The 16,194-nt window shown below is 33.5% G+C and overlaps 1 protein-coding gene across 10 annotated transcripts in view; it reads left to right on the top strand.

Annotated features, from left to right (window-relative positions):
• The window catches only part of LOC111031450, a 238,595-nt gene that overhangs the window by 133,037 nt on the left and 89,364 nt on the right, over window positions 1–16,194 (top strand). Inside the window, exon 1 of one of the 10 annotated variants that reach the window (XM_022311382.1) lies at window positions 181–436. The exons of 8 other annotated variants lie outside the window; for them this stretch is intronic. The gene's annotated coding sequence lies outside the window, so the exon portion shown is untranslated. Of the gene's footprint in view, window positions 1–180; window positions 437–862; window positions 1,166–16,194 lie in introns of those variants that run through there. One more of the 10 variants, XM_022311384.1, reaches the window with a different exon arrangement.

Raw genomic sequence — 16,194 nt, 5'->3', positions numbered from 1 at the left:
GAAAAATTCGACAAACAAAACACGTCTTGAGTAAAGACGCTTTGCTGAAAATCCATTTTGAGCGCGAGCCGTGGCAAGTTCCGCGCGCTGCACAACAATGACTTGCACCCCCACCGTTTTCGGCAGCCAAGTCCGACCCTATCGCAGGGGGTAGAGTGTCCCGTAGGTCCGCCGGCGCGTTCATTTGGCCACCGCGTCTCCAACAGTTCGGTTCGGTGTCGGCACTGGTCGGCCGCGATCGTTCGTGGGGCCTGGGGGTGTGTGTTAGCGGCGGCGGCAGCAGCAGCAGCAGCAGCAGCGGCAGCAGTGGAGAGCGCGGGAAAAACTTTTCCCAACATTTCGGTCGGGTTACTTTTTTTCCTCCCCGCATACGACGTCGTACTACTCGTACAGCTCCGTGTATCGCGGAGTCCGACAAACACGGCGACCGAGTCAGGTATGTACCACACGAACACTTTTATATTTTTTTTTTCGGTTTTGGTTTTCATTTGAATTTTTTTTTTGTTTTCACTCTGAAAATTTACTTAGCACATAATATGTACGACATAATATATATTTCCAATAATAACCGATGACACCGTCGTCATTATCGTCGCGTCTTCGATTGCGAACTGCAGACCGCGTGTCCGGAACGCCGCGACAGTATTGGGGCGCGGCGGGGCCGGTGAACTTTGTTTCCAAACTGTAATAAAAGTGACTAGGTGCGGCAAACTTAGTTGTTGTTTGTTGTTCTATCGAGTTTTCGGGACTTTAAAAAGTGCACGGAGAAAAACTTTACAGAAGTTTAAGTATTTTAACTTTATATATGAAGGGCGGCCAAGTTTTTCGAACTCGGATTGTCGGGATGGGCACACGTTCAGTGTCGGTCCGTCGCCGGTTACGAATACTACCTCACGATAATAATAAATAATAATAATTAGAATAATATTTAGAATTGCTGCAACACTAAGCCGAGCAAACGTTTCCGTCCGTGTTTTTGGGTTTTTAAAAAAAAAAAATTTTCTTCATTTTTAAGTAACATAATATTATATTATCATCATGCCGTTTTCGCGTTCGGCCGACCGCCAAGTATTTTTCGCCATGCCGTTACGGAAACTTCAACGCGCCAATATACCGCACCGCTCAAATCGCGTAACCAAACGAATACTTTCCTAAAATCTACCAGGTTCGCAATTTTTTTTATCCTTAGTAAATATTTTACACTTGCAATAAATATTTTCGTGACTATATTTTGATTTTTTATAAGTATAACAATTTAAATTTCAGCTATATGATAATAATTAGATAATACTATAGTATTAATAATCGTTGGTAATACGTTGAAAAATAATAGTTTATGTTATAGAAAATTAAAGATTCACATCAATAATTGATATAAAACATTTAAAAAGTCAGTTTTACGACAGTACAATTATTTATTTATCAATTTTAGCTTTACATAAACTGCGTCACATCATTTGTTTCCTCATTCAATTTACTGAATAAAAATAATATTTTTCTATAAACAAATAATATTATTATAAATAATCATATAATATGTACCTATGTTCATTTTAAAGTTTGGCTTAGATATTAAAAGTATTCACAAGCTTAAAACAAAACTTTGGAAATTTGGTAGTAATAGGTACGCCACGATATTTTACAATATATTTATAATATATTAATAGTCTAAATTAATCATTATTGTTAAGGTCTATGAGGATAATTTTAACAGAAATTTTAATTTTTTAGTAAATAACTTATTTTAAAGATTTATTATAGAATGGTCATTATAATTTTCATGATCCGTTACTTTACACTCGTCACTCGGAAACTTAGTATATATAACATATTATTATGATGCTCAATGTCACCTTAAACTTTAGTGTACGTGTACTATATTTTTAAATAAATGTTTGATATTTTACAATGATAATTCGTTAGTTCAATAGGTAGTTCGTTTTTTTCTGAACAAGAGTGCCATTTTCATTATTCAGCAAACTATGATAAAATATAATTTGTAATAATGTATTAAGTAGGTAGCATTTTGAGACTATAGTAGATTTCGTTATCATATTTTATACTTGATGTTATGACTTCTAAATATCATAATCATTATAATGGCAAACACCCTACTGTTTTTCTTTTTCCGTTGCTGTTCTATTTGGGAACCAACACAATATTATTTTTTGTTCAAAACCGGACACCGGTAATCATTATTCATACGACAACGGAGGGTAAAATATGTAGCAAAAACGCCGTTTACCGGCACGTATACCGCCACTATTCAGCCTGTTCCTTTTTTCTTGCTAATCCTCTAGTGTGCGAGTCCTTGTATGTGAGATGTGAGCGCCGTAATTATTTCATTAATCCTTACCCCAAGCACGCCCGTATGTAATAAAGGGGTTGCTCTTGTAAACGATATCTCGAATAGGTGTACCTACCCTAAAAGCCGGTGAAGAGGAAAAAGGTTTTTTTTTATGTCATATGCACTCTCGTATTATATGTGCGCCCGGTAAGAGTGAAACAACTAGGATGATGTTATTTTCGGTCAAAAACGTGTTGGGACGCATTTTGACATAATATTTTCTTCATTGTCCTTGTATCGTCGGAAATCTGTCGTTTTTGTGGCCGTTACATACCCTTCTTACGTGAAATAAATAGATACGGCATGAAATGTTTAAACATGTTTTTGTATCTTTAAGTAACATATTATTATATTATTATAAGTAGTAGTAGTAGATACCTATTTAGTTTATATCTATGCTTATAAAGAAAAGACATGATCATGCCAAAAATCGTATGCTATTATAATATTAGAAAATCATTGAAAATCAAACATTTAAAGTTCAACTAAAATTATTTTAGTTTTTTACTGATATTGTTAGAAAAAAATAAACGTCCAGACTAATTTTAGTAAACTTATACTACAATGGCTCTTGGATTCTATAAAAATATTCACTAATATTTTTTTTAATACTTTAATATTATAGAAACACAGCAGGTTACTCGTTTTGCTTAATTTACTTCGACACAGTATCTAACCAATGTATTATTAATTTAATTTGGAAATTTACGATCATATGCCATAGATAAAACAAAACATTCATAACAAAAACAACCATTAGTTGAGCTAGTTGAATTTCAAGTTTTAAGAAAATCCGTCAAAGCAGAGAAAATTCACTAACTATTTTATACTTAAAAATGTATTGAACTTTTATTTATACACCCAATGTTTGAGTTTTTAATACAAGCTTTCTAATAAATTTTAATAAATTTGAATTTAAAAAAAAGTTTATCATGAAGCTCCATTCATTTTGTATAAGGGCATCAACTTAAAATTTTAACGAAATTCGTCAAAGACGTGCATTGTTTTGTAGACGTCAAATATAAACTGACTAGAATCATTTTTTGTCAAATACAATTATTTATCTTTAGATTAAAATTTAACGTATCTTTTATAGTGACCTTTACTCAATGGTGAGGGTCACTTAACATCCACAATACTAGAAAGTGGTTACTTGTCCACTAATTTATTTTCAGTACGATTTGTGTTATGTAAACCTGTTATTAAACTGTACAAAAATATAACAAAATATATAGGACAAAGAACAGACTTAATTTTTTTTCGGATAAATAATATATCAACGTGTAAAATTGATCGCATCGCAACGTAGTCATAGGTTTCTAAAGAGAGGTGGAAAAATACTATTGATGTTATGTTTAAAATTATTAGAATTCGGTGCTTGATGTTCATCGTCACAACCAACGAGTGTAATGTACACGGTGGCGATACGCTTAAGGTGCGTTTAAAACATTTGTTGTGCTCAGTGAATGCTTATAAAACTTGCAGTTGATGAACCATGGTTCAGTGTTTTTCTGTACGATCCGCTTAAGGTGCGTTTTATAAATTCGTCTGTGCTTATAGTGAAAACTAATATGGTAACTTCTCAATGTTTTCCGATACGCTTAAAGTGCGTTTTATAAATTTGTTTATGCTCAGTGAATGCTGCACATGCTTTATCATGATAAAACTGCTCAGAGTTTTCTGGTACCTATGCTTACACTACCTGTGTTTTTTATTTATTTTTTTTACGAGACAAACATATCAAAGCATCCGATAGGCAAAAACTAAAAATGCAGTTTCTGTTTTGTTATTTTTCGAATCATTTAATATTTTGTGTTGTACGTACAACGTTCGTTTTTTACTCCAAAACCCTGAACTGTATTGAATGAGCCGGTACCTGCATCCGCTGCAGAGATATAACTTAGTTATGAAAATGGTTGTTTATTTTCGGACTAATCTTCTGTGGTTCCCGGGTTTTTTCCAAAGCAAGAATCATAAATACCAAATAAACCTATTTCTTGAAAAAGTAAATTACTTGGAGAATACCATACCATTTACCGGGATGAGTGGATCGAATGTGTTTTCTGGTTACACACGTACTTGGTCCTACTTCATACAACACATAAACGCAATCAGCACGTCCGTGGATAAAATAGCGCTCGGACGAGATTACTAGTGATCGGATACGCGAAAGCCACACTAGCTAGAATTTACAAAAATCTTACAACGTCAATCTATAATTTACGCCACATTCTATACACGATGTTTGTATACTTTGTATAAGAGTGGATCAGTAACAGCCCCAGATAGAAAGATAATAATTTTTAATCGGTTATAACATACTAATAATATGTTCTTATTTTTTTAATGATTACATCATATAATTATATATAATTCATAATATTATTTTGATTGAACGATTAATGTCAATGTTCATTTATTTTTCTTTGGCCACCGGTTTGAAATAAACACAAAAAAACATAATGTTGGTAGTTTGTTATTTTTTTTTATTTTGAAAATGATAATAATATGCAAACATACAATTTTATTTTTAGTATTTAAATTTTTATATTGATAATTTTACTTTATGACAGTATATACTATATAAACAGTATAATATTATGAGTTTAAAATTTAAATCAATGATCAAATGCTATCACATTCATAACAACCTTTAGTTGAGATCCATGTTATCACAAATGAACTTTTTACGAAAGACGACCGTGCCGTACATTTTAGTTAGATAGCATTATTTTTATGTTTTTGAAATCTGAAAAAATCAATAGATTACATCTTTGATGACTTATGCATTGTAATCGATGTCTACCTACCTATTAAGTGAACCACTGTTCAAAATTACATTTACAATAAGTAATTTCTGGTACCAAAAAACACAAACCATCTTATATTAAAAACCAATATATATTAATGAACTACCTTTAAAAATTGTTGATTGAGATGTTATATAATATGTAATATATAATAATATGTTTTATTTTCGTTTTCATCTCAATATTCTGATCGCAAATTCAAACATTTCTAATAATAATTTAAAATATTAAAATAATAATATCCAAGATATATTTTGAATATTTATCAATCTTGTTAAGCAAACTAGTATGTTTTAAATAAACTCTTATATGTATTGACTTAATAAAATTTATATAATTGTAGTTAGCATTGAGGCATTTTTAAATAGTTTCATCATACATGTTCTTTGCAAAACATAATAATTAAACCCCCATCGGAGAATATGTAATAAAAATAATAAACTGCGATTTATATAGTTTTTTTTTTTTTTTGGTATTTTTAGATCCCAAACAGATGTATTGGTTTTTTTTATTTTAATTGCACGTGTAGGTTTTTCAATATATTGTGAGCTCACTATAACGATTATAAAAGTCTCCGAATTCAATATTTCTCTCATACTTGCAAATACGCTTTTGCTTTTTCAAATTCTATAGAAAATTATTTTTTTCTCCCATACATAAACCGTAACCCTCTATGCGGCATATATTATTGCATTCAGTACAAGATAAAAAAAAAAATCATAAAGGTCAAAATCGGAAACGATCACTAAACCCCAAGCAAAATGACATATTCTTTTCGAGTGTACTTTTTTGCCGTCCACGTTTTAATGACTGCGATTTCCGTCTAAAGGTTCAAGTGATGTTCGTCCCCTGCAGTACATCGCGATCGGCGTCAAAAATCTTCGTTTGGCATATCATTTCGACCCATTGAGTTCGTAATGGTAATGGAATACCCTCTTGTTATATTGTTAAAGCGTTACGTTTTTTTTTTATATCTCTCGTTATCCCTTGCGCGTGCACCTACTCCTCGGGACGGGGTAAAAATAAAAACATAATATTATGATGCGTTAAAAATAAAAAAAAATGTTTAGTTCGAATTAGCACATAATAATATTATCATTTTGGGAAAATGGAATTCTATATACCCGGGGATTCCGTGAGGGCGTTTTGAACTTTTCTCAGCCATAAATCGGCTACTAAAATCGTCCTAACGGAAATTACACACCCTCGCGCCAAAGATACAACGATTATAGGATATTTGAAGATATTTTGCCCGGAAAACCCGAGAATGATAAACTTAAGGGAATCGAATGGATGAGAAGTAGATTGTTTTGTTCTTCGGCCGATCGGCAAAACATGATATAGTTCCTTTGACGCTTAAAGAACAATAAAAAAAACCTCTGTGTACACCCTTGTCATTACTTTTACCTACAACAGCTAATCACTTTGCATTCTCCGAGAACAAAAACCTATTTTATCTATCACCCTATGCTCTAACAGAAAATTAATTTTCCATTTGAGGAACAACTAATAAATTGCATTACACGATTAAAGCTTAGATTACTAAATGCGCGCTGTAAAGTAATCGATTATTAACAATCTTAAAATATAATATATTTTATTCACTATCATCAATATAATATCAAAATACTTTTTTTTTGTTATTATTAACATTATAATATAGTATAACATTAGATACCTATATAATAAAGTTGTGTAGGAATAATATTTTTTCAGACAAAACAAACATTATTACGTCGTGGTTCCCGGTTATCTTTTTTTGGTTACTTTGCTTATTTTCGACCAATTTAGAGTTTGTAATGAGATATTACGCTAGTATATTATAATAGGTAATAGGCATATCATATAAATTTTATAAAAACCTTCAAATCGAATCGTCATCTCACGTTGTGGTTGGTAATTATTGTCCTATCGAACTTGAAATATTGAAATCAATGGCGGATATGCCATGTTCACCGACTGTTTGGGAAGTTACTCAGAGATCTACCTAAATATTGTAATTATTTTCCGTTCAATGCGATTTTCGCAATAAGTCATTCGTACATTTGTACGAGTCTGCGGAGCATGTCAATCGGGAACATATAAACTATAATATAATATAGATATTGTATCCGGCAACAAACTTTGATTACGTCGAAACGTTTTGGTTTCCGGTTGTGTATACGCAACCGTTCTATTTTCATTTCAGACGTCTTAGGAACGCGTTTGCAAAATAATAACAACAATAATACCTATGTGCTACGCTTGGGTTTTGACGTCCACGATAAATCGTGAGTATAACACGCGCACGAGCTATATATAATTATATATTTATCCGGGACTCTCATAGCCTCTTCCGGAGGGCTTTTTGCAACAACAACAAAAATAATTGTTACCGTAATACCCGGCGGGTGGCACCGTCTGCTCCGCCGCCAAGTCACGAGACCTTCGTCAACAACACCTTACGTGATTTTAATTCGTTTCGTATCGGTTTTTATTTATTTTTCAGAAAATTTTCGTCTAAGCTATACTCCGATATAGTAATAATAATACCACATTCCCGTCTCGCCACCACCGTCATTTGCTCGATAAACGTCGACGGCCAGCACAAATTTCCTATAGGCAGGACCGCGTCAAAAACGGGAACGTGGGAACAGCTGCTGGCAGTTGTGTTATGATAATAATAATGTATCGCTTGTAATAATAATTGGCTTGCTTCTGATGGCGGGTCGTATGGTGGCTGTCTTAGGTAGGTTAGGTACCTACTTGACGAACGACGGCGGTGGTTGCCTTATTGAAGCGTGCGATTATATATTATAGGTATATAATATTATAATGTTTTCGTGACAGGCACATGTGACGCGCGCGCCGTGGGAAACGCGACTGGTTGCCGTTGAAATATAAATGTAAGTGCCGGTCACTTGGGTGCCATTAATGTTGCATATCCTGAGCGCCCACTTCTGGGATTATCCTGCCGCCACCAAGCGAAGAACGTCGTCCTTACTATATATTCGTCATCGCGGTCGTCCAAAAGGACAAAACGCGCATCGCTCGACGATAGGGCGCTAAAAGGTTTTCCTGGTCCCGTCGAGATCACACTCTATAATATTGTCTCCGTTCGCAATTCCTCCAACGCTTACATGTATGTACATATTATATGGGACGTGCGTCTGTACATTTTCACATTTTATCCGTCACACTTGCTCTAAAGCCGCGTAGTAGGTACAATGAACTAAAGTTTAATGTGTCACCTTTATATTCCGACACGAATTCTTAAAAACGTGTGAAAATCTAAACGAAAGTCGTCATCATCGTCGTCGAGACGAATGAATGTGCTACAACCCAAAATTCGTTACCGATGCATTCGTAGTTGTAGTGTGAAACTGATAATATTATTATAATTCATTTAAGAGCTTTTCCATATTTTGTATATGTGATTTAGGTACCTAATTTAATATCAGTTTAAATTAAATGATAATACAATATCGTTTGAGTTAAATCAAAAGATTTTTTTTAATACCTTTACATAACAATCGTGCATCATTTATAATCAATCGTTTACAACATTTATTAGAACCACCAACGACATAAATTTAAGTTGTAACGCATCTATTTTTATTTTTAAATAAATACTGAAGAATATTGGGAATACTTATTTATAAATGATATACTGTGGGAATACAGACTATTAAATTGTTTTGTATAAAATAACAGCAACCATAGTAAAATAAAGTAAAAATGTATTTTTAGATACAAAAAGATAAAATTTAAAGTTTGTTTTTTCAATATTTTATGACATTATATTTTATTTTTCTATCATGTAAAACTTGTGTATTTTATCTTATTTGTATCTCTAACTATATGTTTCAATCCACTTTTTACCTGCTTTTTGATAAATTTCTTCACTTTTGTCTTTCAATAGTGAAAATACAAATATTTTAAATCATAGGTATCATACAATTACACGAAATTCTATTGAAATATTAATTTATATTATGTTTATGAGTTATTTATTTTATGGAAATATTCATTTTATATACATATGGTACAGAAAATCGATCAATATTATATTATATTATATAATATCTCTATACCTATGTTGTGTAGTAATAAAAATAAAAATCACAATAATAAAAATAATATCAATTACATAATAATATTATAATTGAGCTGTAATAACTTTTGATTGAAGTTAATAAAAATTTTTAAAAAAAATTATAATATACTATGTAAGGGGAAATTATTATTAGTTTTACAATAAGATTCTATATTATTTTAAAATATATTCTCTGCTTTTTTAGCCATATTCTACCCACGTACAAAAAGGTTATAGGTACAGGGTATTTCTTTTTTTTATTATTATTAATATATTATAGATTATTATTATTTTTTTTTATTGTTAGTCGAATAATGCTTTAATATTTCAACGATTGACAATCAAACGGTGAGCAGCTCGCGTAGGCATTGCTCGTTCATTATTATTAAAATGAGCTTTCGTGCAGGCAGCCAATAATTTTCGAAAGGTAAATAATTAATAACCGGTAATCGTGACTGAATGGGCATGTCATCGAGTAATACCTATAATAACGATACTTTACTAGGATTCAATTATATGCGTCGGCCCGCTACTGGTGCTGAGGCGCTATTCGGGGGGAGGTGGTCGAAATCACTATATTAGGTACACTGTAGGGGGCGAGGCACTGCTAAATATTCGGATCACGTGAATGCCGGTGGATTTATGCCGTGCGACGAAAGGAACACACCACGGCCGGCGTAGTTCTTTAAACGCCGACGACTTTGACCGGCATGAGACCTGTCATGAAATATTTAACAGACAAAAAGTTACGGTTTTTGTGTGACGAAAAAAAAAGTTTCTCTTCTTTATAATAATATATAATATATATATAAAGAAAAACACCTCCTCCCAATATAATAATAATAAGTATATACGACGAAGAAATTATGAAAATCCGTCCCGCCACGCTACCGCCGTCGCTATATCCGTAGGAACCGAATTCGCACGCACGCCGTTGAGACTGCGAACGACTTTTTTTTTCTTTTTTTTTTCTACTAGCCCTTTGCCGAAAATAAAAACTTTTCGGGGTAACGACAAAGTTTCCCACACTCACCCTCTCCCACATCCCACCCCCTTGTTCCATACTCACGGCCCACTACTACCCCTATATATATAGGTATATACAGTATACACACGCAGTATATACGCGCGCAAGAAACTGCTCACGTTCATCATTCGTTAGGCAGCGTAGCTCCCTCGGATAATACGATTTACAGAGGCTCTATATATTAAACCTGCGTACAGACTTACACCCACACACCCGCACACACTGGTCCCCGATTTTATGGTATGTTGAAAATATTTGGCTAATGCGATAGTCACGAATGTAAGATATAATTTAATATTTTATTATATTATATTATTTGAAATATACCTATATGTATATAGTTGCGATTTGTGAATTCGTTTTCGACACGCGAACACGTTATGAAACATTTTTTTCTGTTGTTGTTTTAATTCGATTTTATTCATATGTATGTACAAATATTTTATTAATCTCGCAAGTCTCTAAAGTCTTCCTAGTTGATTTAAATATTTATTTAACTGATCAATAATTATCGTTTTGGATTTTAGTTAGGTTAGCTAATAAATCTATTACTATTTATTATTGAAGTGGATTTTATAGGTTCATAGTTTTGAACTTTTGGGCATATTTAATCGCATTTTTGGTGTTTTATTCAGGACATGACATTACCAGCCCTAATCATTATAAATTCCAAAGAATAACGTCTCTAGTTACATGTTCTCAATGCTGTAAACAAATGATGACGGTTACTTGTTCGAGTGACGCCCGTAAGCCAAACGTCACAGAGGCGTCCTATTCGTCGATTTTAAAATGCGCGAAATAAATATCATATTATTATATAACTGGAAAAAAAAACGCTCACAGACGCTGTCCGCCGCCACCACCGATGAATGGGTTCCAAATGCGCAGATATATTCCCCATAGGCCACAAACAAGCCGGTATGTAATTTTTTGTTCCGTCGGAGGGTAGAAATGTTTTCGTCTAAATTTCCCGTTAAGCGCAAACTTTTGACATTCTCGGCAACGAACAGAGTGAAAATATATACATGTATTATTGTTTAAAAAAAAAACCTTAAGAAAATGGGCTCCCCTTCTTTTTTTGCGCAATAACAATATTATATATCCGTCTTGCAGGGCTGAAAATATCTTTGGTTTTATAGCCAAATGAATATCAAAATAATGCCCATTAAAGTTGAATAATTGTTTTTTAATACACCGCCGCCGTGTTAACTGGCTCGGAAATCGAAGAAGTCGTCCTCGCCGACGGTAGTAAGAACCGGGTGAAAAAATATATATATTATTGTTTTTTTTCTTCTTCGCTTTCTCCTTTTTGCATCGATAATCAATTTCGTCCTCTAATTTTTCTCCCCCCCTTTCCGTCATTATAATAATATAATATATTATTACAATAGGTATATACACTTGTGTGTGCGTATAATATATTATAATATTGTTTGGTTTGGTATACATCACCGCCACTGACTGCGATTCGGTGGGCCGTGTAATTCGTATATTTCCATTTGTGCAATATATTATAAATGATAATAATTTAATAATAATATTGTAATTATGCGGCATCGTTCCGCGTACGATATAACAGCGATATATTTTCTCCGTCCCGAACACTCGCGATCTTCTCCGGCTATTTTCTGAGCTCTCGTTATTTATAATATAATTAATTACAAATATGACTTGGAACTTTTCGCAATTTCTACGTCGCGTTCTTCATACTATCATGTAGAGTATAAAACTCATATTGCAGTACGCACAAGGCGGTCTGCGTGTATGTAAAAAGTTTTACAGTCCACATTACATATAAGTAAAATAATTAAAACAATTTCACTTTGAAGACACATTTGCTGTGTACTTGTAAAGGTTTGCAGCAAAAGATCCAATCACTCGCCGATGCATTATTTGCGCAAATATATTAAAATATAATATTCTTTAAAAGAGCACAGGTTGACCTGCGTGACATCCTCCGACTAGTACCTAAAAACACGCCATCTGGACGTAAGGCCGTATACAACATATTAAACTGATCGGACGATATATTATTATTATTACACGGTCGCGGACATCTGTAAAGAAAACGGACCGACACGTTTTCCGCTCGGCCAACCCGAAGAATATGATATATTATAATTTACATAATATGCACATATTATAATTTACGTTTAAAGAAAATGATGTACTCGCGTGCTTCGCTTCTCAGTTCTCGTCCTGAGAGTCTCTGTCCTCGTCCTGTCCACCCTTTTATTAATGCCCGCGTATATCTTATATAGATTCTCCGAGTTTATAATGCGATCCGTTGGACCGTGACGCGTACTTTGACGGTATTATAACGGATGTCCGGTTCACGTCGGGTCTGTTGTCCATCATCAATACGATGTGTTTCCGCTCTTGCGAGTCGCCACGGCCCGTCTATATTGTATACGACACATATGTGACGAGTCGTAACGGCGAATCGTTATTAGTCGTCTCTTCTTAAACTTCACTCTTTCTTTGGTAACGCACAACGTTTTTGCAAACATATTAAATAAATGAACTGAGGAGTATATTCTATTGAATTTCACAAAACCGTTTTTGTACATAATAATATAGCATATTCTACGTATTGTGTACAGTTAATAGAAATGAAAATAAGCAATATAATAATGTACACTAATAATATCGTTCAATATTATTGAAATATATTTTTTTAAATGCTATTTTAATATACGATTAAATATATTGTGACTTAAATTATAATATATTTCACCGTACATATAATATTATATTATATAATATGGTGTCTGGATTTTGCCCTTCGATACACAATCCGTTGGGGGAAAATACGGTTTTCTGTATACAAATCGATCGGAGTCCAGAACTCCAGACTATACTTACCATAAAATAAACACGGTATCGTAAAATATGGTGAAAAAATTGTGGGTTTTCCGCGTTTATGATGGCCAAACCCACGTGGCTCATAAGGAACTTGAATAAAACATTAGGCGACAGTCGCCCTCGTGTACTCATACCACGAACGGTATATTATGTACATGGAAGTCCGTCGGGGGCAAGTCAAGGGGTTTCCATAAAGTTCATGATCCATGAACGACAATAAAAATTGATTTCAATTGTCAGGCTATTCGTGAGTAAATCGAGTCTGGCGCAATGTATATTATAATATTATGTAAAATGTATTCAAAATCACCAAGCAATGTTACAAAATTAAAATAATATTATACATAAAACTCACTACAGTTATAGATAATTAGCATTTGGCAAATGAAACATTAAAAGTTCTTTAATCAGTTGTTATATTGAGTTACGAGTATAAGCAAAGAGAACATAATTGCTAACCTATTTATCAATTATTACTATTTACAATGTTTGCTTTCATAATAAGTCATAATATTATATTAATATTGTAACTTATGAAGTCTTTGTCTCGAACACAAACGCATGGCGGCAATTGTAAGACCTGCACGCTTTATTGTTGTTGTAATTCGTATAAAACGATTATCAGCGGTATTGCGCTAGGAAAATATGATTAGCTATAATGACAAAACTGATGAGTGATTTGTATTGCATTTATTATATGTTATAAGAAGATTTCTCGGGGTATTCTTCAAAAAATATTTTCGAAGTTAATAGTTCAAAACTGCGGCCGGCATAAGGTGTATTTTGAGGGGAAAAAAGAAATCAGTCTGTAGAACTTGCGGGAAGTCGCATACAGCGAAGATTTCTCGTATAAAATTATTAAAGTTAAAAAAATTCAAGGGAGGAGTAGTAAGAAATCCCAGGAATAATATCGCGCGCAAAAAGGGTGTTTTAACGTGAGCTTAATGAAGGCCGTGAACGATAAATCACACTCGTTGCTGGAGAAAATATACCGGAGCCTCTGGATCCCCTTTACGAGAATAAAATATTTCGTCTTCTTCATATTTCCAGCTACATGTTTAAATGCTTGTTTTTATATATATTTTGTTTTTATTATTTAACGCGAGCAAAAAGGACGCACATGTTGTACGTTTAATGGGCTTCCGCCATAATTCATATTTTCCACATAAAACAACCTGGAGGAACACGGTTTCCACGACCCAATATGTTTTCTTTTTTCACATTAATAAATCATTCGTTTTCATCGGGAAAAAAAGTAATTGTTTTTCTTTCGTTCTTAAAATTTACATTCTGCCGCTCATCACGTTGCTATCAGTATAGGAAAAGTTTTTATTTTTTTTTATTCACACAGCCGTATCGATAAGATGTCTTGCGCGCCTCGAAACATAAGAAAAAGTTTCACCTCCGTAATAATAAATTTATCATCATTATTATAATATGACTATTTTAATTATATAGGTACTACTTGGAAATTAGAATCGTGTTTAGTTAAAACGGAAAACAAGATAACCTATCATATATAAAGTTAACATTTTGATACATTTTTAATACTGTGCAATTGACTTTTCAGGGGCCTGGGTAAATTAATTGAGTCATTATACAGTTCTTCAAAAGCAACTTATATTTTCTTATATGTATTTATTCTAAAATTAATTCAATAAATTTGAAATTATTATAAAAAATATGTATAAATAAGAAATGAAAAAAAAATGAAATATGTAAATATATGTAAACAAGTATAAGATCATTTTATTCAGCCTCTCTCGGAACATAGGTATCCTACATTTGTCAAAGTTGGTAAATTTAATTTGGAAAAAAATATACATTTGCATATAAATTTAAGTCCTAGTGTAGGTCCGATAAATCTGTTCACTGAGCGTAAGTAGGTATAAAATATGTAAAATTTAAATATTTCGAAACATTTCGTCGAATCACTGCTGCTGTTGCGTTAGTATTAATAAAATATATTATATAGAACTTCGATGAAATACGGCGAACATAAATTAACACAAACGATAAACTATCAATAATAATGAACACAAAATTGTTATTGTTATAACCGCTGTAACATTTCCGAGTGCGACTGATTAATTAAAAAAAAAAAATGTTCAATGTTCGGTGTTATATGAAGCACTCTATATACTCTGTATGTACAATATTATGACGACGACACACGTATAACTATTTACATTAAATTAATATTATTGTTTATTGTAAAACGGACAAGCCTGATCCAAATATTATGAACAATAATCCGAAAACTAAAATTCATAGCAGTTTAATATTAATAACAGTAGCACATAACATAGATAACATTGCACTAAATTGAAGTGACTGGTTTCGTCCTGAAATAAGAATGATCGATCTTCGTTCGTTACTCTCATCATTCGTAGAACGTAGGACTGTTTAATAAATAATTTGCAAAATTATATTTTATTATTTTTTTCACCTATTGGATCACCCCTTCCCCAGTGCGACCGCGAGTCCCCTGAGAATGTGTCTAGCTAATACCGACCCGAGTGCACGCGGGACTTAGCTGTGTATTTATATATATATATATAGACTTTTATCCGTCGGTAACGGCACGCCGCCGCCGCGGTAAAGGGGCCTCGTTGATTGATGCACCTCGTACAATGTGCCATTTAGCAAGCCGCGGCCTTTGAATGAGGTGCAATTTGCTACATCTTGTTAAGCACTTAGCCACCCCTCCACTCACCGGCCGGCATCCGACGTTATTATCGCGCCGGTGAGAGGATCCCGCGGGACGGGCGAGGGGGTACTTTGCGGCGGAATACAAAAGTCAAATTTGCGCGCCCCCGTCTTGACGAGGTAAACGACGACGGCGACGGCGACGGGACGTGAATATATGTAAACCTCTGGTGGCTCATATGTAAGACGGAAATACGACTTGTGCTTGAGTGCGTGTGTGGTGTCGGTCTGTATATATTATATAGGTATATACAAATGTAAGTATATACGGTCGGGGTGTGGTGCACTAAACGTCGACAGTTATTGCCGCGGCATAATACACGCCAGTCCCGGCGAAATGAACCGATTTTTCTTGTTATTT

Source organism: Myzus persicae, unplaced genomic scaffold (assembly GCF_001856785.1).
Source record: "Myzus persicae strain clone G006 unplaced genomic scaffold, MPER_G0061.0, whole genome shotgun sequence".
In the NCBI taxonomy this organism is placed as follows: domain Eukaryota; kingdom Metazoa; phylum Arthropoda; class Insecta; order Hemiptera; family Aphididae; genus Myzus; species Myzus persicae.
The sequence above is the reverse complement of the archived record's forward strand: the minus strand, read 5'-3'. Positions and strand labels throughout refer to the sequence as shown.